The 26,150-nt window shown below is 46.1% G+C and overlaps 1 long non-coding RNA gene across 1 annotated transcript; it reads left to right on the top strand.

Moving 5' to 3' along the window:
• The first annotated feature begins 14,233 nt into the window (after window positions 1–14,233).
• On the top strand, window positions 14,234–25,904 carry LOC125750422 (uncharacterized). Its single transcript, XR_007400339.1, has 3 exons — window positions 14,234–14,394; window positions 23,869–23,944; window positions 25,339–25,904. It is a non-coding gene; the product is annotated as an uncharacterized LOC125750422 (long non-coding RNA).
• The last annotated feature ends 246 nt before the right edge of the window (window positions 25,905–26,150 follow it).

Raw genomic sequence — 26,150 nt, 5'->3', positions numbered from 1 at the left:
CCGGGGGCCTTCCGCCGTTACTGTCTGGAACGACCCCTGCTAATCCGGGGGCCTTCTGCCGTTACTGTCTGGAACGGCCCCTGCTAATCCGGGGGCCGTCCGCCGTTATCGTCTGGAACGGCCCCTGCTAATCCGGGGGCCTTCCGCCGTTACTGTCTGGAACGACCCCTGCTAATCCGGGGGCCGTCCGCCGTTATCGTCTGGAACGGCCCCTGCTAATCCGGGGGCCTTCCGCCGTTACTGTCTGGAACGACCCCTGCTAATCCGTGGACCTTCCATCGTTATCCTCTGGAACGACCCCTGCTAATCCGGGGGCCTTCCTCCGTTACTGTTTGGAACGGCCCCTGCTAATCCGTGGACCTTCCATCGTTATCCTCTGGAACGACCCCTGCTAATCCGGGGGCCTTCCGCCGTTACTGTCTGGAACAGCCCCTGCTAATCCGGGGACTTTCCGCCGTTATCGTCTGGAACTGCCCCTGCTAATCCGGGGACTTTCCGCCGTTATCGTCTGGAACGGCCCCTGCTAATCCGGTGGCCTTCCGTCGTTATCGTCTGGAACTGCCCCTGCTAATCCGGGGGCCTTCCACCGTTACTGTTTGGAACGGCCCCTGCTAATCCGGGGGCCTTCCGCCGTTACTGTCTGGAACGGCCCCTGCTAATCCGGGGACTTTCCGCCGTTACCGTCTGGAACTGCCCCTGCTAATCCGGGGACTTTCTGCCGTTATCGTCTGGAACTGCCCCTGCTAATCCGGGGGCCTTCCGTCGTTATCGTCTGGAACTGCCCCTGCTAATCCGGGGGCCTTCCGCCGTTACTGTCTGGAACGGCCCCTGCTAATCCGGGGGCCTTCCGCCGTTACTGTCTGGAACGACCCCTGCTAATCCGGGGACTTTCCGCCGTTATCGTCTGGAACGGCCCCTGCTAATCTGAGGGCAGATACTCCATGTTCATTAACAAATCAGTGAAGAACTTCCATTAATTAAAAAGGGAATCAGCTAAATCATAACAAGAGTATAGGGCTGTCTGAGTGGGACACTTCCAGGCAGGGCTGGCCCATGTGTGGGGGGTCTCCTGGTTGCTCTCGTCTCCTCCCACCAGCCAGACACACCAGATACCAAAATAACTGCACATCTCTAAGCCATATAATTCACTTTGGGTAATATAAGTTTTCCAGACAAGTCGGCTGGTTCTCTGGGAAAATGATTGGGGTTAAAGACTTGGTACTGTAACCCAAATGTTACTGGTTTAAATCCCAAGAGAGCCTCTACTCTGCTAGCATCAGAGAAGCAGTTAGCCTGGTTAACCCCAGAAAAATATCCACCCCTGTCAAATTACTCATACCTCTTTCCCATTTGAGGCTCATTACATGTGACCCCTTGTGTGTGACTTATCAATGGTTCACACCTATTCTGTATGTAGTCCGCATTATCAGTGTATATGTGTGTCTGCCCTCGCCCAGTTCCTTGTCGGTCATTCTTTATATAGCTATTAGTGGTAGTGCTGTGAATTAGTATCCTGTTGAAGATTTGTTACCCGTTTTGATTCCCGTGTCTTTGGTTCCTCCTGGTTGCCTCCTCCTATCTCCCGTTTGATCTGGCTTCTCCTGTTTGACCTCCTGTTTTGACACATGGTTACCTACAATCTCCTTTCTGAGCTCCTCAGACCGCTCTCTCCTCTGCTTTCTCTGGTCCATATTCAGTGTGGTGCTGTGATACCCGGCTCGTCCGCTCCTCGTGTGTGCCACGCCCCCTGGTTTCCCACGTGTGCTTCCCTGATCGTCTCCAGCTTTGTCTGATTAGTCTTTGTGTATTTAAGTCCTGGTCTGACTTGTTTCCCCTGTCCGTCATTGTGGTATCGGTGTGGTAAATGTCTCCAGGCCCCTTTTTCCCAATAAAACCCCGAGTTTTGCCCCGAGTTCTGCCTGTTCGCCTGCTCCTTACCAGCCTACCCGCACGATCGCCGCTCGCCTCTGCCGTGATCATGACAGGTGCACACAATGACACCAAACAACACAGTAGCATGTTCTTTCCCTTTAAATAGGCTGAATGGCGGATGAGAAGCATGAAGGCACCTGCGATACTAATTAAGGTTAAACGCCTAGTTAGAAACATGAATTTAATGCAAGAATAAATAGGTACCAACAAATCTGCCCATACAGTTTTAGCATATCTTTGTAAAATAAACAACAAATCATTCCTTTTCACAATTTTATTCATTTACTCTGTCGCGTACTGTACTAAGGGCATGCAGGTATACATCAGACAATTGCTTTTAGTTGAATCACTTTTCAGGAGAAATGAAGCATTGTTTCAATAAGCCTTAAGGGTGTCAACAAATTTGCCCACGTCTGTATATATAGCAGCTACATTAAACATATAGGCATGATGGTGCAGTGGTTAGCACTGTTGCCTCACACCTCTGGGACCTGGGTTCGAGTCTCCACCTGGGTGACATGTGTGTGGAGTTTGCATGTTCTCCCCAAAAACATGCTGAGGTTAATTTGAGTTCCTAAATTACCCCTAGATGTGCATGTGTGAGCGAATGGTGTGTGAGTGTGCCCTGTGATGGGCTGGCCCCCCATCCTGGGTTGTTCCCTGCCTCGTGCCCATTGCTTCCGGGATAGGCTCCGGACCCCCCACGACCCAGATGGATAAGCGGTTTAGAAAATGGATGGATGGATGGATGGATGGATGGATCAAGACATAAAACGAGATCACGGAACACCTATACTGGCCTCAATGTATTGGCTCCCAGTCCAGTATAGGATCCAGTTCAAAGTTTTCCTGATTGTCTTTAAGGATTTGAATGGTTAATGTCCCCTGTATGTTACAGATTTACTTGCCTACCATTGTGAGTCCAGACAGCAAAGATCATCTGACACACTTTTACTTTCCGTACCACAAGCCTGGCATAATGGAAAAGGTGACTCTGCTACGCATCCAAATGTATGTTCCACTGGGGATTAGGTCCTCTCCTTCAATCTCTATTTTTAAATCACGATTAAAAATCCATTTTTATATATGATTAAAAACCCATTTTCAATGATCAGCTTTTAGTGCTCATCATTGAAAATCTTATTTTATTATTTTGATCCTTGGTTGTATTATATTGTAACTATTTATGGTGTTGTCTTAATTATGTTTTGTTTGTGCTAATTTTGTATGGCACTTTGGAAAACTTTGGTTTTTTCAGAGACTCAAACCCTGGTCCCAGAGCTGTAACACATCAGTACTACCCACTGCACCACCATGCTGCCCATAAAGAGCTGCCAAATATTTATTATATGTTATTGATAGATAACTGTCTTATGATAGGTTTATCGGAACGTAACCCCCATCGTAACCCGGGCAGCGTCTGTATTACTGTTTATGTTATGGCTGCTAGTTAAAGCTATGGAGGACTGAAAAGATTTGAAATTGATTTTCTAATTACATTTTATTCCCCGTGATGTTCCTTTCCTAAGTTAATAAGAAAATGTTGTATTCCAAATATTTTGCTATGTGCATGCTTTATTTAGAATAATGTTTCTGTTACACACTTGAGCATTCTGAGTACAATTCAAAGAAAAATCTGCCTGCATTTGGGGCTGTGTGGCGAGAGGAGGAGCTGTGTTGCCTTGTGCTCACTGACTGCTCTGTCCCACTTAATTTTAGGAAAAAACTACAGCCACCACAGACTGCAGCTGTGTCCTTCATAATCCAAATCTCAGTGGCTGCACTCAGCTAAATCCTGCCCTCAGGAGTGGCATGTTACTGGCAAACTCAGCCCTGCTACCAATCCACCTTTTCATAACGAGGGAGGCTCCACACACCTGTGCAGTTACCTTCCCTGGGGCCAACATAGCACTGGGGTCTTACACATGCTCTGGGGTTTAAGGTGGGTAGGGCTCCTACCTGCAGCCTCACACCCATTTTAGCAACGTCAGGAGGTGTTTTTTTGCCGGTCACGCTGATCACGGCAGGAATACAGTTAACCGGAGCTGTCCATAAGGCGATCCCCAGCTACTCTGGCCAGGCATTGCCCCGTTTAGCAAAATGCTAATTTGTGAGATTGCGACCCAAGGCTGTTCCTGACCTCCTTGCGCTTGTGGAGGAGACATACTTCCATTTCCTCCACTGTAGCTGACAGGGAGCCCCCAGCCTTGCTTAGTACCTTCCTGACGTCCTTGCGTCGGATTGCATCACCACCCCCATGCCCTCCACACACGGCACGCGCTAACTGTTCATGGTGCCACTCTTTTTCAGCTGAATGCGATTAGCGCGCTGTCCCCCCGCCCCGCGCTGCATTTTCACTGCTGGGTTGTTCGCTTAACTGTGCTGTGAGAAGTGCTTGCTTCCTTGCATATGTGTTACTACCACGTTATTAATGCTGTCTCACCGATATGTTCTTTTTAGCACAGTGCCTTTCTGATGATTTTTTTTATGTCATATGTACATGGTTTTCTGACAGCTAGTTATATAAATACTGCTATGAACGTTAAAGTTTAACTGCCAGGACACATTCACCACTGTTTTGTCACTGTCGAGGTGGCCTGCTGGCATCACACCTCTGGGTTAAAGGTTTGAATCCCACTTCTGTTTGAGTGTGGAGTTTGTACGTTCTGCCTGTCTTGCATATGTCTCATGCCAGTTAGGTCATCTGGTGTGCCTAAATTGCCAGTGGTATATACTTCTGCCTTATGCTCCAGGCTATACAGCGACCCTGACCAGGATAGGCGGCTATAAGATGGATGGATGGACTCTCTCTGTGAAACTTCAATGACTCACAAGTTTGATAAATGATGAATAGTGTGATTCTCTTAATTGTGTTGTACTGGAATCGTTACATGTCTCATTTTCAGAAATATTTTTCATGTCTGATTTTTCCCCTATGCACCAGACTAAAATTATTCTCAAACCTGCTCTGACTCTCAAGGTACAAAGTATCAGTCTTTGGTGGAATGCCCTTAGGTGTCTATACAGTGAGAGAGACCAGTAACAGTGCCATTATGTCTGTACAGTGACAGAGACCAGTAACAATGCCATTATGTCTGTACAGTGACAGAGACCGGTAACAGTGCCATTATGTCTGTACAGTGACAGAGACCAGTAACAGTGCCATTATGTCTGTATAGTGACAGAGACCAGTAACAGTGCCATTATGTCTGTACAGTGACAGAGACCCGTAACAGTGCCATTATGTCTGTACAGTGACAGAGACCCGTAACAGTGCCATTATGTCTGTACAGTGACAAAGACCCGTAACAGTGCCATTATGTCTGTATAGTGGCTGAGACCAATGACAGTGCCATTGTGTGACTGTACTGTATAGTGCCAGAGACCAGTAAGAGTGCCATTATGTGTTGGTACAGTAACAATGACCAATAACAGTGCCCTTACATGCCTGTAAAGTGACAGAGCCCAGTGCTGTTATGTTTCGGTACAGTGACAGAGACCAGTACTGTTATGTCTCGGTACAGTGACAGAGACCAGTACTGTTATGTCTCGGTACAGTGACAGAGACCAGTACTGTTATGTCTCGGTACAGTGACAGAGACCAGTACTGTTATGTCTCGGTACAGTGACAGAGACCAGTACTGTTATGTCTCGGTACAGTGACAGAGACCAGTACTGTTATGTCTCGGTACAGTGAGAGACCAGTGTTGGTGTCGTTACGTATATAAAGGTAAGAAGAGAAAGAAGGGGGAGGTTAACAAAGCAAGGGACCCTGGGAAGATTGGGGGGGGGGTGATTTATATACACCCACACCCCAGGCAGGAATTCCACGTCCTCATAAATGTGCAGACTATTAAATGAGGAGCAGGGGCTAGGGTGGTGGATTGGGTAATTAATCATGGGGATGTACAGGTGGAAGGAATGTGGGTGGGGAGGGGGGGTGTACCATGACCTCTATTCTGTACAGGGACAAATCCCATCTCTCCCTCTGGCCTTCCGCCCCCCCAACACCACGCTTGTGAAACTCCACTTCATCTTTAAACGCTGCAGGTTGACCGGTTCGCTGTTCTGTGTGTCGCTGACCGTCCCCTGTCCACAGCACCCCCACTCGCTCCGGCTGATGTAAGTCCGCGCCCAGCGAGCGTGTCTGAGAACATTGCCCAAAATGGCTGCACTCTCTTCTGTCCTGCAATCCTGCACGTCTCCCCATGGGCCGCCGTCTCTCCGTGGAGACGTCATGCACGTCAGCTGCCCTGCAGGGGCGCCTCGCCGGAAATGGGGACATTAAGAAAAAAATCAGACTTCAACTCCCCACAGCTCCTCCAGATTTCACCCCTGTGATCCATCCAGACTGAGGTCGCAAGCAGGAGACAACGGGAGAGCACCTGCAACGGCCCCTGCAGTCATGAACCAGCTCGCCTTCTTCCGCTCAAAAGTGCTGCAGGAACACCTCCTGTCTCTAAGCAGTCTCTGGTAGCCGGGGGTGGTAGCCCCCATTGCGGCTTGGCTGGAGGTCATCCTCCACGCTGACTGCAGGATGGGCCTAATGCTCAAAGGCAAGGTGAGGTGTGGTATTTACAGCCCCAGTGACCTTAGTAAACAGACAGTGATTCTCATAAATGCTGTTTAGGAGAGGAGCTTCCTTTCGGCATTCTGTTAAAAGCCAAACCGTCGCAATCCCTCTCCCATTCAACTCTCTCCATCCTCCATCAGTCAAGATAAGAAATGTGACTTTGCCCTGGGATTACAGCACCTTCAAAGCACACTCATAAAAGGACATGGGCGTGAAGCCAACCTGGACACAGCTGACGCCGGAGGGCCCCCCGATACAACCAGAGAAATGCATCAGAACTCATAAAAGGCAGACTGCACACCAGGAAGGGCCCCGGTTGGCAACTTATTTCCCGCAGGACCGTCTCCTACTGTAAACACGCCGGGAGATAAAATTAAGGTCTCGCTCCACAAATCTGCCAGATCTCGATCCATCATCTTGCTTTAAGACAGGGGATGGGCCAGAAGTGAAAACAGGGTCCCCCAAGGTGGCGCTTTGTGCTTACGGTCATGCTTAACGGCGTAGGGCGTAAATTCTTCAGTGGACGGTGTCCTTTACAGAAGACAAAGCAGCAGGGCGTTTTACAGCTCGTTAAAGGACCTGTCAGATCACGAGCCCAGAACAGACACCCGACAGACACTGGGGCAAAAAACCGTAACTTTTATTTCATCCATTGTAAAAATTCAATTTGGGCTGAGATCCAATGCATCCCTGCTTTGACCAAGGCATTAATCACATTTTTAATTTGGTTCAGGGAGACATTTTAGAGCCGCAGTGTCCACACCGACGGCCATAATTCATGATTAAGGCCAAGTCAAAGATGACAATAAAGCAAAGCCAACGTCCGTGACTGCAGCAGCCAGACGTGAGAGGCTCAGTGACGTCACACGGTGGGACAGAGGCCCCTGAGATCTCATCCATCTGACTATCTTCTTTAATAATAATACTCTAATATCACAGGCATCTGTGCAATCTGCATGCCATCCTGCGTCAAAAAGGATGGTATATTCCACACAGACGGACTGTGCCGAGGGCCAGATTTCACTTAAAAAGCAACCTTTGATTCTACATGAGTAAACATGACGCCACTCTCTCTGTCGATACCGGTATGATGTCATGGCAACAAAGTGTGTCACGCATTTGACTTGGCATTTAGAAAATCTCTTTTTCCTTTGATGTGTTGCTCTACTCAGAATTTAGTGATCAGTGGTCACTGTTGACCCACCACAGCACAACAACGAAATGCATCCTCTGCATTTAACCCGTATGTGACGTCGTGACATAGCAGGGGGCAGCTAGTTCAGCGCCCAGGGAGTTACAGTACATACTTATTTAAATCAGAAATCTATATATATTATGTATGTATACACACACACACACACACACACACACACACACACACACACACACACACACACACACACACACACAGGCTACTCTCCCTTCTTTTTCTTTTCCAGAGACGCCACTGCAAAGATTATATTCTGCAAAACGTTTATTTTTCATTTTCATTTCCTAAGACGCCAAGGACAAGGTTTAATCTGAGGGCGACCGAAGACCCCCTTGCTGCATCTCGGAGCGCTGTAGACACAGCTAAGTGCCACCGCCGGCTCCTACCAGTAAATCTCACCCTGAGTTTATATCGCGTGTATTTTTGCTTAGCAGATCACTTTGGGCAAATTATTAGCTCTATGATATATGCATCCAATCTCAAACACATTAAAAGCGTGAAGAGATCTGGGTAATTCATGCAGCTGTCGCTGGCGTTTCGGCACACCGATACATCCCGCGCCACGCGACTCCGACGGCTGACACAGGATCCATTTAACGCTGGCGTCTCCTGTTGTTTTCATTCATCTTAACAGGATGCTGATATAGGCATGCCTTTAATGGTCCCACTGATGGTGGGTGACTCATAGTTAGGAGTGGGGACTACACTCTTGCCAATGAGGACCGAATGAGGCACATTGATGGGGGGGGGACGGTAACAATGAGGGGAGGGGCAGGGCAAGGACGCGCGAGGAGGATGGAGCGTGCGCAGCCCCCGTTGCCATCCCGTGGGGGCCCGTCATGGAGCAGGAAGAGCCGGACAGATGGGACAGACACACTGGTGAACAGAAGGGCAAAGAGGCGAGTGCGTCAGGGGAGAGCGCAAGGCTGCAGGAGTCTCCATCCTGCACCACGGTGTCATTGTGAGGCACTACCATGAGCCCCTTAGCATATACACTGAACAGCCATAAGATTAAAACATGTCAAGTGCAAAACATTGATTATCTCATTCAAGATGGTGCTTGTCAAGAGTCCAATTATACACTAGGCAAGGGAACAGTCCATTCTTGGTGTTGATGTGTTGGAAGAGGCAAAAATAGGGAAGTGTAAGGATCAGAGAGACTTTGACAAGGGCCAAATTGTGATGGCTACACGATTGTGTCAGAGCACCTCTAAAACAGGAGGTGTCTTGTGGGGCGTTCCTGGACTGTGGTGGTCAGTGCCTACCGAGAGTAGTTCAAGAAGGCCAACCAGAGAACTACTTTTTGTGCTACTGCAGGTGACTTTGCCCATGTTTTCTGTTGCATCATGAGTGGACGGCCAGGTGTGTGCATCATTCACCTAGGAAAGAGATGGCACCACTATGCACATTGGAGGAAGGCGAGCCTGCGGAGGCAGTGAGATACTCTAGGCGACGTTCAGCTGGGGAACCTTGGGTCCAGGCATCTATGTGGATGTTACTTTGATACGGGCCACCTACCTAAACATTGTTGTAGACCAAGTACACCCCTTCATGGAAACAGTGTTCCCTGATGGCAGTGGCCTCTCTCAGCAGGATAATGGGCCCTGCGACACTGCAAAAAGTCTTCAGGAATGATTTGAGGGATGTGCTGGACAATCAAGTCTGATCCATGGAGGCCTCACCTCGCAACAGAACTTATGGGATCTGTTGCTAACGTCTTGCTGCCAGATACCACAGGACACCTTCAGAGGTCTTGTGGAGTCCATGACTCGACAGGTCAGAGCTGTTTTGGCAGCACAAGAGGGACCTACACAATATTAGGCATGTGGTTTTAATGTTATGGCTGATCAGTGCATCTATTTCTTTATTTAATATGCTTAGGTGAGCACGTGAGGACTCATGACCAACCGATGAACTCTACTTTGACAGACTAAGTTAGCGCAACCTTTAACCCAAGAGCTCAAAATCACTGCAGTGAGGTGAACCAGCGCCCCCTGGCAGAGCGGAGGTGAATTTCCCTGTGGGCCACTAAAGGCATCCAACCTTAACGGAACTCAGCTCTAAGACTCTCCCCATGCTGCTCTTTCTGCTGCTCTGGTGCTGACAGGGGACAGATACTTAATTATTTAACCAGATTAACCTGAGTGCTCAGTTGATGAAGGTAAACATATGCTGCAGGTATTCAAAGTATCTGTACGTGGGGTGACCAAGAAAATCAGCAGGAATTTGTTGCCCTGGTGGATTATTCCAAGTTTAGAATGAGCTTCCGTCAAAGGGGCCTGACTTGAAACGATGAACAGACCACAGGGAAATAAACAGTATTTTATATATCATATATAAAGGAAATCAAATCTGAGTCTTGTTGCATGGGTCTATTACAAGGGAAAATCCATTTTCAGTACCTAAGAAATAAATTAGATCAAAGGGAAAAACACCATGAACCTGCAGAGCTATCTGAGCCCTGTCTAAAATTAATTCAGCTTTTTGAGTTTTGCCCAAGGAAATTTCACAAATTAAAAGGTGCCGGTTTGAAGTTTGGGAACCACTGCCTGGGCCAGACAGGGAGCCTGCAGTGGCTGCCATGCTGACAAGCTCACTGCGAGAGACTAACCGGCATCGCCACTGTGCGACTGCGACAGTCGCTAACACCCGTTAGCACAAACAGGACGCGCACACCTGAAGCATTGCACATGCAACAGTTTTTCAAGGTAGAGCAGAAGCAGTTAGTCTAAGCCAAAAAAAACAAACACATCAATTAAAGCATGACATTACCCTTACTCTGCTTGTCACACCTCTCAGCTATGCCATCGGTCCAGGACCAGTAGTATGAGGCAATAACTGCTCATTCCGCAAGCTGTTATCAGGTGAGTTTTAGTGCTTGTTCTGGTAGAGGAGAGAGAGGTATAGCTAAACATTAAACGTTGCACAGCCTGACTAGTAGCCGCTACAGCTGTCCCTGTCCTCTGAGTTCATCACAGGCAGCATTTGCTGTAGAGACGGGCACATAGTCACTAATGAGTCCACAAATTACTCCAAATGAGTGCAAATTTGGAAATGGCAGCAGCTCACCCAAACACGAACTTCCGGCCGTATGGACATCTGTCTCATTAACGATTCCCAAATCCCTCCCGAACTGAATGGGCGGGTGCTGATGATGAAATGAGCATTTCAGTACTTTTTATGCCTGTTTTTTAAAGACAAGTTGTTCGTCCATCGTCATGGTGATGGTGAGATGACGGAAGAAGGAAACAGGGAGAATCAAGAACTCAACATCTGCCCCCAGAAAAGACACAAAAAACACACACACACACACACACACAGAACAGGATGTGCCGTTAGGCACGAGTACCAGGACTACATTCAGTCAAGTGCTGTTAGCTAAGCTCCACCCTCCATCCCCAAAGCTCTTTATACTAATTGCTTGATTCCTAATCAAATATTTGCATCCGGTTTGCTTAATGGATATTTTGCAGTTTATCTCCTGCCACTTACATATTTATTTTACCTGCTGGGTATTTTTTGGAGGAGATTTTAAAAAAATGTTAAAAAGGCTTGTTCTGGGAGAATGGAGGTGAATCCCTGGGATTTGCTGGAACGGAGAGGCCAGAAGTAGGGAAAAGGCCCACTGCTAATTAAGCGTGGAGTGGGGGCTTGTGAGATGAGGCGTTTAAATCCTGCCTCTCGGTGAACTCCAGTGCACACTTTGTTTGCAGGTAGGTCCTCAGCTCAGATTGGCAAACCACTGCTTCACACACAACCTTGATAACTGAAAGACTGGTCTGAATTGTACTCGAGTATTTATTTTGTATCACATATGATTGATCCCCATTTACAGCAGTGCACTGCAGTATGTCTGAAGTGACGATTCTCCTCTCTGACCATGTGATCTGTTCACCATAACCATGATCCAAGAAGTAGAGTTACTTAAGACTGAGAGCCTCTCCAACAACCTTGTGGCTAATACAGTTCGCCTTGTTCCTGGAGAGCAGAGCTGTGTGTGCCTTCCTCCTGCATTCCCCCCAGATCCTTTCTGTAAATCCTTACAGAATATCAGTAAATTACAGGTGTAGATACAGCGATGTTGCTCCTCCACCAGCTGATTCACAGATCAGCTGGATATTTCCTTCCAGAATGTATCGAAAGCAGGAAGTAAACAATACTAACAGTTTTCCCTTCAGGTGATCGAAAAAGGAAGTTTTCCGTCCCCTCATTTGTTCCAATCTTTCATTTGGTCTTTTCTATCAGGCTACCTTAACGAGGCACTAGCAAGCTGGTTCAAAAGCCGGTCAGGTCTACTGTATCACAGCGAAAGATTTCATTTCTCTATATCAGTCACTATTTTACGTATATGTAGCAAAGATAAAATAAAAAAAAACCAGTAAGCACCTAATTTTCCGAATCCTAGAGGGCATGCAGAAATAGCTTTAAAAAGGAGGATGTGCTGCCTGGTGTGACATCACAGCTGACCCCACGGAGGGGTCACAGCTCTGCACAGAGGGGACGCAGTGGGCTTGGTGTAACACTGAAACAGGGACCCGCACTCCTGCTGTTGGCGATCTGTGATGCATCACAAGGAACCGCACTAGTTTAACATCCAAGCTCACTACTCCGGCTAATGAGGTTAGAAGACCTCTCAATATCTCACCACCCCCCCCTCCCAGCAAAGATATGCTGGAGCACTTGTAGGGAATATCAACTCCGACACTAGTTCTATTTGATTAAGCTCATCTTGTCAAATAACTAAAACGTACAGACAGAAGTCCACGGCTTATAGTAAAGCACAGGCATACACACGCTCAAAATCGGCCTGCAAGGTACTACTGAACGTCCTTTGTGAGACCACAGCAGAAGACAGTGAGATACTGAGAGTGAAGGGAATGTTGCCTAGCTGTCGCTGCTGTCACAGGAATATTCCGGATAGCATCCTGCCCGCATGCTGCCATGGGAGCCCTGCCGGGCGAAGGGACACCGCCGACACAAACCCAGCTAATGGCCACTTGTCCCACATGTGGACGAGTGACAGGGAGGCTGACCGGGTCTCCAGAAAGCAGCTGCTCGCATCAGCATGGGCATCGCTGTCAGCCTGCATCCGCCAGGCCCAGCTAATCTGATGTTCCCTCTGCTTGTCGGGCTGCCACAGCACGGCCCTTTACAGATGTCACCGGCTGAGAGCACGGCGTTGGTGTGACACACATCCCCTCTCTCATCTGCCTTCTTACTTCATATGACACGTCCTTCTGCCCTCAGCGATTACCCTGTAGACGGCAGCAAAACCCTGCACGTCCCCGGCTGCCGGCTCCGTTTCTCAGGGAGCCTCCCGCCTAGGAGATGTCCTTTGCGTGCCAAGGTGGCTGCTGCCTGAACATTTGGTGAAGAACATCGGCGGCATGGCCTGGTGAACCTGGGGCATTTAAAGATTCTCCGCCGTTCCTTTTTCTTGGGGGTATAATTGTGCTAAACAGTTACACTACACCTATGGTACAATATAAATCTCTTTCTCGGTTTCTCTGGGGTTCCATCTGTCTTCATTAGCATATCTGTTATGTGCTGTTTATTATTTTCTGACTGAGTTCCCAGTCTACTTCGGCATCATGCAATGGATATCTTTAAATAAAGGGGCATTTCATCTCACTGTTGCCCCCTACAGGACAAGCACACATACTGAATCCCACTGATATTCCTGCACTCCATCTATTTCATATCCAAAAGTGCACTGAATCTGACTCAGTTACACTTTAAAATTGGACCTGTGTGAACGGGGCCACAGAAGCTTCTTTAGGTGAAATACAAACCCAGTTCCTCTCCGGGGATTTGAACCTGCAACCTTTTATCCAGAAGTTCTACCTGTAGCTGCTCCATCAAAACAAGCCTTTGCAGCATTTTAGATGAACTTTTGAGTTTCATTATTGCTCACCAGAGGACAGCTATTTTAAAAAGCTGTCCTTTAAATGCTGACAAAATTTGATGTCACCCTGACCTCAAATCCCACAGACAGCAGACTACCACTGAACAAAGAAAGTGACAAACAGATTGTGATGAAATCCTACAGATGATGATCAACATGGCTTGTATGTAGCTTTGACTATTGGCTGTTTTTTCCCAGTGTGCTGTCTACTTAAACTCTCAGTGGGAAGGTTTCTGGTGTGATATGGCCTAGACAAGCGAGGGCTGAAACTGAATGTAGACTCATTTTTCAAAATCCCCATCTCCATTTACAGTTGCAAAAATATCACACACAATATTGGGAAAGAACAGGCATAGAAGTGGCCAATGTTTGTCACACAGCGAGGCACCATGGAGAAAGAGGCACAGAGGAACTACTGATACCATGGTAGCCTTGGTGAGAGCATCGGCGGGGGTGTGAAGGAGCAGGGTTCTCAGTGGGTGGAGCTCCATCGCCGGCTCCGCAAGACAGCCGCAGAAGCCCCTGAGTTAACAACAGTGGAGAACCACTGCAGAGCTACTAGCAGACCCTGCACTTAATTAGATGATTTTCATTACTTGCTTAATGGCTTCTCCTGCACCGTAGGTACCCCACAGAGAGAGCTCGGCCATGACCGGAGAATGCGAGCTGCAAAGCCTGGCGCGGAGCCCCTCATCGTCCGAGGCCAGAAGGAAGCCTCCTCCTTTTCTCCTGCAGTTCCTTGCCGGCTATCAGCTGCCAGTTTTGTTTGGCATGGTAAGTTCCTTCCTTCATTATAGATTGATGGTAGCTCAGGTACCCTGTCTCGCATCATCTTCCACCAAATCTCAACCACCCCAATGGGGAAAGGGCACCTATTGTACTTCCCAATTATTTTTTCTCCTTCAGTCAATGAGACTTTCACACCAGCCTGGTGTACGCACTCTATGCGACTGTCCCTTTGTGTTTGTAGTCATTCTCAGCTATAACCAAACACACTCTAATACAGATGTGGTCCAAATTACACCCATTAATTCTCTAAGCAGATAGACATGACCGACATCCGGTGCTTACTGCTGTGATCCGGCCGACCTGCTGCCGGCACCTCTGACCGGCCCCTTGTTGAAATGCGGGAGGCGTGTTTGGCTGCTGATGCCGAGGTGTTAACTGGGTGGGGGGATATTGCCACATTGCTCGCCAGGCCTCACCTTTTCACAGAAAGACTGTCAGGAAAGGTGGCCTGGCACTTTCACACCCAACCTGTAGGAGGCGGGGGGGGGGCTGTGCGAGACTCGGTCAACTGTGACCTTGCACACTGGGTAGAGGTCAAAAGAAAATTAATGACGGGTGTCCAATTTGCTCTCTGGCAAGTGGGTGTTATTCGATGAGACGGATCTGATGGAGACTGAATATAACAACATTTACCAAGTGTCAAACACACCTTCAGCTGTTTCCCAAAATAATTCAAGGACACAGCAGCGTGTAGCTAATTTTTTGCCCAGTTCCATATTGGCATTTGACACTTCTGAAATTCTTCAGCTGTAAAGCAGAGGGGGTATTTTCAACCTTCCCATCTTCTAACTGGCTTTGGGGCCTTATTAAAAAATGTCTTCCAAACTATAATTGTTACATGCATCAAACAAAGACTGCACTTCATGCAAATATAATGTAAAAATCTGGCATAAAGGGACATCAAAAAATCCATTTTTACACACATATTTTACACACTGATGTCCCCTTTATAACGATTCTTGATGTAAAAAAATTAAATAGTGCCACGCATTTTACAAGCGAGATAACAGATGTCCTGCACTGTCCTTCAGCCGGTACAATGTTTCATATACACTGCAAACCATGGGCCGTAACTAGTCTGTCTTAGGAGCTACACCGCATTCATAATTTCACTGTGTGTTATGCATTTTTATGCAAATTGTTTGTATAATCATTTGGCTTAATTACCGGCATTACAGGTCCACAGAAAATCCTTTTAACACGGAAGCTGGCCTATATCAGGAGTTGCTGCACTGATTAATGGAAAGACAAATTATAAATGTAATTCCTTTTCCATGCGCTTCAAATGTAAATCTCTTTAATAAAATTAAACAGGGACAACAGGGAAAGTGCAAACACAAGGTTGTACACTCTTATTTACATAGCATATATATATATATAATTTTTTTTATATCATTATCATTATTTATTTATTTATTTTACCATGGTCATTTTAAGGGAATTAGAAATCAGCATGACAAACAAATGTGTTTTTAAAATTATTATCAATAGTTTCACAAAACATAAGGTGAACACATGAATACTCACAAAAAGTTTCTTCTCACTAATTTTATATATATATATATATATATATATATATATATATATATATATATATATATATACACACACACACACACACACACACACACAACACCCCCCCCCTCCATGAAAAGTCACAGAGGGCACAGCTGCCTTAATGGGCATGGCTTCCAAAGTGGGTACCAACAGACAGACACTCTGCCCAGTACCTCTGGCTAGGGGTTGCTTATGTGCGTTACTGGTCGCATTGATTTTAACTAGACTGAAAGCTAACGGCAAGCTGTGGGAGGACTGTTGGTCCTGAAGGTAGGGATCTGTGCCCGCAATTGGAAGGGTGTCGGTTCACATGCTGTGAATGCCAGGAGTGATCCTACTCCTCTGGGCACCTTAGCTAGGCCCTTAACCTGTAACTGCTTCGTCCTGGGTACAATGCTAATCTACATCTAGCCCTGCAAGCAGGTCCTCCAACTTCCAGAGAAAATTTGGGGGTTGGTGGCAGGATTGGTACTGCAGCCACTGGAAAAACTATTCAGACTAGTGGGGTGCTGAGGTATCACCCACCGCACGGATGCACTTGGGATCTCATCCCTGAGGTGGTTTGTTGTGCGGTGGGTGATACCTCACTGTGCTGTAATCAGCACCTGCTCCTAACCTCTCCCTGAAAGCTTAAAAAGCATTTATGCCCATAATATTAATTTTAACCCAGACCGAAAATGCTTACTTCAATATGATATAGACATTAGACAGAATAATCCATGGTGTCTCTAATACATGTGTCTTGCCTATAAGCCAATGAGGAACTCCTCGTTTTCTGTGTTCTCAGTTTTCATTATTTTATTATGATAATATTATTTTACATTTTGATTTGACTCGGCAAGGAAGATGAGCTAGTGCCCCTGGTGTGGGTGTGTTTGTGTGTCTATATGTATGCATGTGTGTGCGTGTGGCTGTGTGTGTGTGTTTGCATAGATCACATTTGGAGAACAGAATGTCCCCAAAGTGCGGTAAAACCTGAAACTTTTGTGGACATTTTTCAGGTCCCAATTTAAATAACCTCAATTTTATAATAATCTGTGAATGCAATGAAAAAAGTAAAAATGCCAAAAGTCTTGTACATTGGTTACTTTTGGTTAAGGTTAGAGCTGGGTAGGGGTTAAGACTGTCTTTCATGAGATTAGGGTTTTGCCCATAGTAATGAATGGACGGTTCTCACAGAGATATACATACAGACATGTGCTCGTGTGTGCGGGGGATCTCTGATGGACTGGCATCCCTTCTTCCTGTCTCTGAGTGTACATTCTGGGACAGGTTACAGGATTATCAACATTCATTGAGCACGTGGTTATGGAACAATGCAAAGACAGACATGAACACATGCCCATTTAAGACACCAGCATATTCTTTCTCCTGATCCCCAGAAAACCCATACTGAGTCATTAATACACATTCTCTCAGCAGTATTTTGTTTCTTACCGCTGCTCTGAATACATGGTGTATCTATCACCCTTGGCATAATGTAGAGGGCAATCATCCCAAACAGTGCAATCTAAAACAGTCACTAAATTGGCATCAACCCGCATTTGCAAAGCAGTAGAAAACATTTAGGGGCACTGACAAGATTTTAAACCTTGACCAGTCATCCTTTCCATGCAGTCCTGAATGATGCCTCTAAGTGGCTTGGGCTGCAAAGTGTGGGAGAGTAGTCACATCTGTAGTTAGCCACTGTATAGGTAAGTTTAGTTGCTGTGTGAGTAAGTTTTGCCGGAGTATAGGTAAAGTTAGCTGTTGTATAGATAAGGTTACCCATTTTGTGAGTAAGGTTAGCCGCTGTGTAGATAAAGTTAGTCGTTGTTTAGGAAAGGTTTGCTGTTGTGTAGGTAAAGTTAGCCATTGTATAGGTAAGGTTAACTGATGTGTGAGTAAGGTTAGCTGTTGTGTAGATATGGTTAACCGCTGTGTAGGTAAGAATAGTCATTGTGTAGAAAATTTTAGAATTAAAATTTAGTGATCAATCTTCATTGTTGACATGCCACAGTACACAGTACACAACGTCGAAACACGTCCTCTGCATTTAACTCATATGTGACACAGCAGGGGGCAGCTAATTCAGCACCCAGGGAGCAGTGCTTGGGGGGCGGTACCTTACTCAGGGTACCTCAGTGGTGCCTTACTGGTTGGGATTCAAACCTGCAATCTTTCAATTACAAGTGCGCTTCCCCGCTGTGTGAGTAAAGTTAGTTGAGTTTAGTTGTTGTGTAGGTAAAGTTATCCATTGTGCAGGTAAGTTTAGCTGATGGGTGAATAAGTTCAGTCGTTATTTAGGTAAGGTTAGGTGTTGTGTAGGAAAGGTTAACTGTTGTGTAAGTATGATTAGCCCATGTGTAGGTAAGGTTAGCTCTGGTTCATCTGTACAATGGAACAGGCTGGGAGTCATTAACGATTTAATCTTGTAGCCAAACATCACTAAGATTAGAGGGGAAGCAAGGTCCACTACAGCTCCCATCAGAGGACTGAATCCCAGAGAAACTCTTTACCACCAACCTAAACCTTTCTCACACACTTTGAAAACTCAGGTAGCAAGACCAACATTATCCTCCAGGAAAATAAGGCAGGCATGAATGCTGGGGAAGGCTGGGTATGAAGGTGCAGGTTGAGACGTTGTGGTGTAGTCTTCCCCCAAACAAACGTGGGGAGTGATACCGTGGCACCACAAAAAATGTACCTCGCGTCACTCAGATGACAAACGTGCTTAGATATAAGGCGTAGTGCAATCCCACAATGCAACAGGAAGCTGTACCACAGTCGTGTCACTAATCTGCCTACACGCTGGGACACACTGTTCCCCACTGCCATGTGAATGGTGTCCGCTGTTTGGTCAAGAGTGCTGCCCTTAAAATGAGATGGAGACCCCCCTCCCCACTTTCTATTTTTTTCATCCAGGCCCCCCTACTCCTGACCACGGATTTATAGTTATACACCGTACCCTGTGCCATAGCCTGATACGCACCTGCCCAGAAATGTAACTACATATCGGAGCAACACAGACCATGTTTACAGCTAGGGGGAGCAACATAGACCATGTTTACAACTAGGGGGAGCAACATAGACCATGATTACAACTAGGAGGAGCAACATAGACCATGTTCTCAGCTACGGGGAGCAACATAGACTGTGTTTACAGCTACAGATTTTAATGTGGGACAAAATGTGTTTAGCATGCTGCTAGTTGGCTGTTTTTGCCACGATTGCAGCTGTTCACACTGTTGAAGAAACACGGTTGCAACCATTCACAATAGAGCTGCACGATATTGGAAAATTTCAGATATTATGATAAATACTGCAATATTTATAAATCATTAAAGGAATTAAAAATCATTAGAATAAGAACTCAATTTATTGCCAGTAAAGTGCGAATATACCAGAATTGTTGTTTGTCCAGTAACAAACATAAGGTACAGGACACAAATTACAAGACATACAGGGGGACCCGTCAAATAACACTATGTGTAAAATATGGGAATACAAATTAGACTACACAGATTAACAGAAGACATAAATTTTTCACAAACCCATCTATGAATGATTTAAACAACATTGATTAAAATGATTACGACTGGCTTGGAGAGTGCATGCAGTGCTCATGCAAGCATAGCGGCAATAAACTTGAAACCGATTTTGAAACGTATGCAAGATACAGTAAAAACTTGGATTGCGAGTAACTTGGTTTGCGGGTGTTTTGCAGGACGAGCACAAATTTTTAGCAAATACTAACTTGATAAACGAGCGAGGTATTGCAATACGAGTATTATGTATACCAGGGGTGTACAACATTTTTTAACTCAAGATCTACTTTTGAAGTGGCCAGTGTGCCGAGATCTACCAGTTCAAATAGGGAGCCATAGCTATTACTCTTTTACTCTATTATTACTCTAGCTTTTGCCTTTCTATATAGTTAAAATGCACACAGCAAAATCAGACAAATCCAGGTAATTCACCAAATTGAAAAAGTGTAAATAAATACATTTTTCTACCTTAGTGGGGCCGCTGGCACTGGGATGATGCAGCTAGGTAAAAACCGACTGTTGTGCTGCTAACTGACTTTTCAGTTCTCGCACTTTTCGGCTGCGTATGGCTGTTTTAGCGGGTAACTCTTTCTTGTAGCTTTTGTGCATCGTTTTGAAATGCCGCTCATAATTGCCCTTCTTCGGTAAAGCTACACTCGCATTGCATGTAAGACATAAGGACTTCTAATTTGAGTAAACAAAAAACAATCCTCTTGCCAATCTGAATGAAAATGATACGTTTTTTATCTTTATGGCTTCTGACATGTTTGCGTGCTAAATGTTTACAGTACACGATTAGTTGCACACTGAAAAATGGGAATGCGCAAGTGCACAGACGCTTGCAAAACACTTCGCAATCGATTGAGAATTATTCTGAGATCGACTGGTCTATCGCGATCGACTGTTTGGGCACCCCTGATGTCTACCTTGCTTTACGTGGTCACAACTGAGCCTATGGTTCTTGTCGTTCTCTCTCGCTGCGGGATTGTGGGTAATCGTCTCCCATACTCGGTCTCGATCGGCGTCCCTGACTCGTATAGTCAAAGCTCTTTTTAGTAGAAAAGCACCATCCAAATAAGGGCGTGGTAGTGCAAGCGATGGATATGTTTAATGACAATGCAATGTCCACATTTCCGCGAAATCGAAAAGGAGGCAGAAGCGGGCGTCATAAGATAGGTTCCTTGCAGAGGTGTCAGAAGCATTTTGAATGGGGGGGGGGGGGGCACACTGGCATAAAACTAATATTTTATGTTAAATGTGGGGGGCTCCAAGCGAATAATTATGAAATGAGAGGGGGACACATCCCCCTCAGATTTAATGGCGGCGATGCCCATGGTTCCTTGTTAAAGTCATACAAAAAGAAAAAGATTCCAGTGAGCCAACACATAGCACTGATTCTGTTAGTTATAGTGAAAGTCGTCCTACAAAATAACCCTCCTCTTCTCCTCCCTCACACCATCGATGATTCTTTTCAAAGGTAAAGTGCAGGTTTAGTTGTTTTTATGCATTTTTACTTTATATTTTGTATTAATCATTTTTATATGAATATTTTTGGGCTGTGGAACGAATCATCTGAGTTTCCATTATTTCTTACGGGAAAATTTGCTAAGATATACGAGTGCTTTCGATTACAAGCACGTTTGCGGAAAGAATTATGCTCGCAAACAAAGGTACTACTGTACTGTAAATTAAAATCATTAAAATTGTAAAGCTTGTTAAGTTTACAGACAGAGTAAAATTATTTTAGCAAATTAAAACCCACAGCGCACAATCAACTAGAGTCTGAAAGTGTAACAGTGCAGTGACACAAAGTGTAAATGCTTGCAATGACGTAGTCCATTTGCGTAGGCCACAGCAGAAGCTCTGCGTAGGCCTGACGCAGAAATACAAATCAGCCTTCAGCTCCCTGAGGACCCAAAGCCGGCGGCTGAGCCCTCTCTCCCTCGGCACCAAAGCCCCATGCCGTTTGTCACCATCCTGCCTCCCCCTCCACACTCTTATCACTCAGAACACTTCGTCATAGAGCACTGCCCCCCATCCATGACCACATTCCCATTGCATGGCTATCAGCCTACAGGGAAGGGCCGCTTTTGGCGGGCAGACAGATCCCTGGAGGGGACAGAAATTAGGTGGACACATCGAGAAAAGTACATCAGAATTGAAGGGTAAAAAAATGTTAGCTGACTTACTAACTATAAAACATCTATTATAAAAAAACAATGCTAAGATTTCAAAAATAAGTCTTTTTGTACATGTCTAGGAAAATTAACTTTTGTCAACAGGTACAATAAATTTCATGATTGTTAAAACCAAAATCTTGTTCCCTATACAAGCCTTGTCCCAGTATGCTGAGCCACACATTTTAAAGTCGATTCATTAAATCAAAAAGCTGGGCCCCTCTCAGTTCATCTCAAGAAATCGATTCACTGCGATGCCCTTCTTCATGTAGACCTTCATCATGCGAAGCTTCATTCATGGAAATGTACTCCAGGCACCTCTGTCACAATCACACAAATTGTAATGTACCTCCGCAGTGGTTAAATCATTAGGATACACGTTAGGAGTTTCGCTTGCTATGATGGCATAAAAGAACAGTACTAACAGAGGGTATGCTATAATTGTAACCCGAAGGTCACTCATCCAAATTCCGCGGTGAACCGAGTGATTTCATAGTCGGGTCCTTGAGAAAGGGCCCTGAAAAGCAACCAGCTGCTCCAGGGATTGTCTCGTTTTTCAAAAAAAAAAAAAAAAAAAAACATGCTGCCTTGGATAAAAATGTTTTCTAAATAAATATCAAGTCATTAAAAAGGAACCATCTGAGTCAGGAGTATGATTTAGTTAAGTGTTGATGTAAAATTCATAAATAAGCACTTTCCTGTGCCCATCCTCATGAAAGCTGATCAATGTAAAAAGTATATTTATCATATAAAACACAGTGATGATTTATCACCGCATTTCCGATCTACTGGCAGACCCCATGCGAGTCTCTGAGAATGGACTAGTGAGCAGCATCGAGCCACGTGCCACGATGAAAGATATGGGGGGAGACGGCCAGGCTGCTGCTGAGGGGTGGACCTGAGCATAGGGCGAGTGCGTAACCACAGGGCTTGAGGAGGGGTCCGAGCTCCGAGAAAGAGAAAGACGTTGGAAAGTGCGTCGCACTCTGCACTGCTGACTGCGAGTCCCGCACGCGCCACAGCATCTAAGCAGATTAGTGACACGACTGTGGTACCGAGCAGACTTTTGCACCATATACCTGCCCCGATTGTGACTGGGGGCTAAGACACAGCACACCACGCCTTTAAGGCTTGCATAGCTGGACCTGCACAGGTCTGTCACCAATCCGATAACACCGTCTGATTTAGTATAACTGACCTCATTGAGGTGTCGTTAGAAACCAGATTGTCTCTGTGCTGGGAGATTTACTGCATCAGAATCATCGCCACTAATGGAGGGAAAACGAGTCTGTCAATTAGCAGGTGCCTCATGTCGCCGTTAAACTCCTCGTGAGGTGTCACACGCAGATAATCCGTTCCGGAGACACACCTGTGCATTCTGGCAGCTCCCAGCCTCTCCTGTCGATATGGGCACCTGTCCACCACATCCCAGCATCAAAGGTGATAGAGGCGATGTCTAGCGCAATGGGGTCAGCAAGGGACAGGGAAACCACACGGCTGAATACTTGGGAGAGGCGGCGAGAAGGAAGGAGAGTGGAGGAGATGGGGGGAGAAGGAGAGGGGTGGAGAGCAGGGAAAGCAGGGAGATGGAGGCAATTTAACGCTGAAGGAGGGAGAAAGGGAGGGAAGATGAGGAATGGCAGGGAAGGAGGATACTGGAGTGGAGAGGAAATGGAACGAAAGAACAACACTCCAAGCTAATAAGAGCATCACCAGGAGTGCTCTCTGAAGACCTTGGAGTGTCACTGGCAGAGAAAATTGTGGTGAGGGCAACAGGCATCTCCTCACGTGGGCCAGCTGAAAGGGGCACAAATGCGACATTTTCAGGCTAATGAGACTGCCCCGGTCATTAACTGGGCAGGGAACCAAATAAATTACAAAAAAGCACAGCTGTGATGACTTCAGGATAGACAAGGGCAGGGGTCACTGCAGACAGCAAGCACAAGACGGCGGGCTAGGGAAATGCCAGGCAGGTGGCCAGGAAGCCATCAGGGATCTGTGTCTGGGCTGGGGGGCTGGGGGGGGCTAAAGTGGTGTTCAAAAGAAGCAGATGGTCCTTGCTGGGCTTTGATGCAGAAGAATGGACGGCAGAACCCTGGAATATTCCAGGCACCGGACCTGACAGACATTCAGCAATAGGCAAATTGTGAGGGACGCCTTCTTATTGTTTTACTGTCATTATTTTGTTTTTTTTCCAGTTTGTTTCGGCTGAGTCCTGAGGGAGACTGATGGCCCCCGTCTGTCTGGGGAGACGCCGAGATGTTTTGGCGGCAGGTACGAGTGTTGCCCAGGGGCCTGGCTGAATCGGCCATGTTCCTGCATACATGTTCCCTGCGTGTGTGTTCCTTTGTGTCTTTTTGCGTGTAAGCTGCTCTGTGTGTTCCAACGTGCATGTTCCTGTGTGTGTTCCAACGTGCGTGTTCCTGTGTGTGTTCCAACGTGCGTGTTCCTGTGTGTGTTCCAACGTGCGTGTTCCTGTGTGTGTTCCAACGTGCGTGTTCCTGTGTGTGTTCCAACGTACGTGTTCCTGTGTGTGTTCCAACGTTCGTGTTCCTGTGTGTGTTCCAACGTTCATGTTCCTGTGTGTGTTCCAACGTGCATGTTCCTTTGTGTGTTCCAACGTACATGTTCCTGTGTGTGTTCCAACGTACATATTCCTGTGTGTGTTCCAACGTACATGTTCCTGAGTGTGTTCCAACGTGCATGTTCCTGAGTGTGTTCCAACGTGCATGTTCCTGAGTGTTCCAACGTGCATGTTCCTGAGTGTTCCAACGTGCATGTTCCTGTGTGTGTTCCAACGTACATGTTCCTTTGTGTGTTCCAACGTACATGTTCCTTTGTGTGTTCCAACGTGCATGTTCCTGTGTGTGTTCCAACGTACATGTTCCTTTGTGTGTTCCAACGTGCATGTTCCTGTGTGTGTTCCAACGTGCATGTTCCTTTGCGTGTTCCAACGTACATGTTCCTTTGTGTGTTCCAACGTGCATGTTGCTGTGTGTTCCAATGTGCATGTTGCTGTGTGTGTTCCAATGTACATGTTCCTGTGTGTGTTCCAACGTACATGTTCCTTTGCGTGTTCCAACGTACATGTTCCTTTGTGTGTTCCAATGTGCATGTTGCTGTGTGTTCCAATGTGCATGTTGCTGTGTGTGTTCCAATGTACATGTTCCTGTGTGTGTTCCAACGTGCATGTTCCTGTGTGTGTTCCAAAGTGTCAGACCTGGTTTTCCTTTTGTACTTTTTCCTTATCAAAACGAGTGTTTGATCAGGAAAATAATCCTGGGAAAGAAGGAATAAGGGTAATGGAGCAGGACCCTGGGGACACGCTGGCCAAACGAAACAGTCCAGGACGACGCAGTCCGCCCCAACCCCCACTCCCATCACCATCAAATGTAATATTTAGTCACATGTAGGTAAGAAGTTAATTAATGGGAAGAGCTGGAATTTTAATGATTTCCTTGAATGTAGATTAAACACAAAAGTAGGAATGTCAGGGAGAATAGGAACATGGGACATTGAGAAATACGCTAAATATAATTAATGTCGGATAATTATTTCATCACCTTTCGGCCCTGGAGTAGGACTGCCACATGACTGATGGTCTATATCTTTTCCAATAAAAACAATGTTTTCAATTATTATTATTATTATTATTATTATTTTGCCAGATGCACCATATCTTGACAGAGAAGGAAAGATCTCCTTTGTTTCGGCTTTGAGATGGAAAGGGAGCAAACAGCACCACTGAGCGGGGACCACCACACCACACCTCGCATATTCATCACAGCCTCCCCAGATGCGGAAACGCCATTCCCGCAAGCCCCAAGTGGACATAACGGGACCTGGCGTGCACAGATCGACGCCCCATGGAAGCACAGGCACTCCCGGCCCTTGCCGGATATCGGCTGGGGTTCAGACAGAGCCTGCGGTAATTACTGTAGATCAGAGTCTGACTAGGTAGAGGGTGTCACCGAGAGGCCCGACCCAGGCTCTGGGGGGGCAGCAATTATGACCCCCATGCCCCAACTGACATGCTATACAGTTCAACAGGTATTAAGTTTACATTTTATTTATATAGTGCAATATCACTGTGAATACTGTATGTATATAGTGCAATAATGTAATCAGTGTGCAACAATGTGCAACATTTTTCTTTTCAACCTTTTCAGCACTGACTGGTCCTACATTTCTGTATATATATTGTTTTGTATATTTAGTGTCTGTTCTGTGCCACCTTATGCTTAAAGTGGAATTTTGTTGTAATCTCCGTATGTTGTCTAAGTGCTCTTGTCTTTTTATATCTGCACCTTGAGCCTGGAGATATGCAATTTCGTTCAGCTATGCATCCGTTGTTATACTGTTGCATGGTGTGAATGACTATAAAGTTCACTCACTCACTCACTCACTCACTCACTCACTCACTCACTCACTCACTCACTCACTCACTCACTCACTCACTCACTCACTCACTCACTCAGAG

Source organism: Brienomyrus brachyistius, chromosome 10 (genome assembly GCF_023856365.1).
Source record: "Brienomyrus brachyistius isolate T26 chromosome 10, BBRACH_0.4, whole genome shotgun sequence".
In the NCBI taxonomy this organism is placed as follows: domain Eukaryota; kingdom Metazoa; phylum Chordata; class Actinopteri; order Osteoglossiformes; family Mormyridae; genus Brienomyrus; species Brienomyrus brachyistius.
This window is presented reverse-complemented; position numbering and strand designations above follow the sequence as displayed.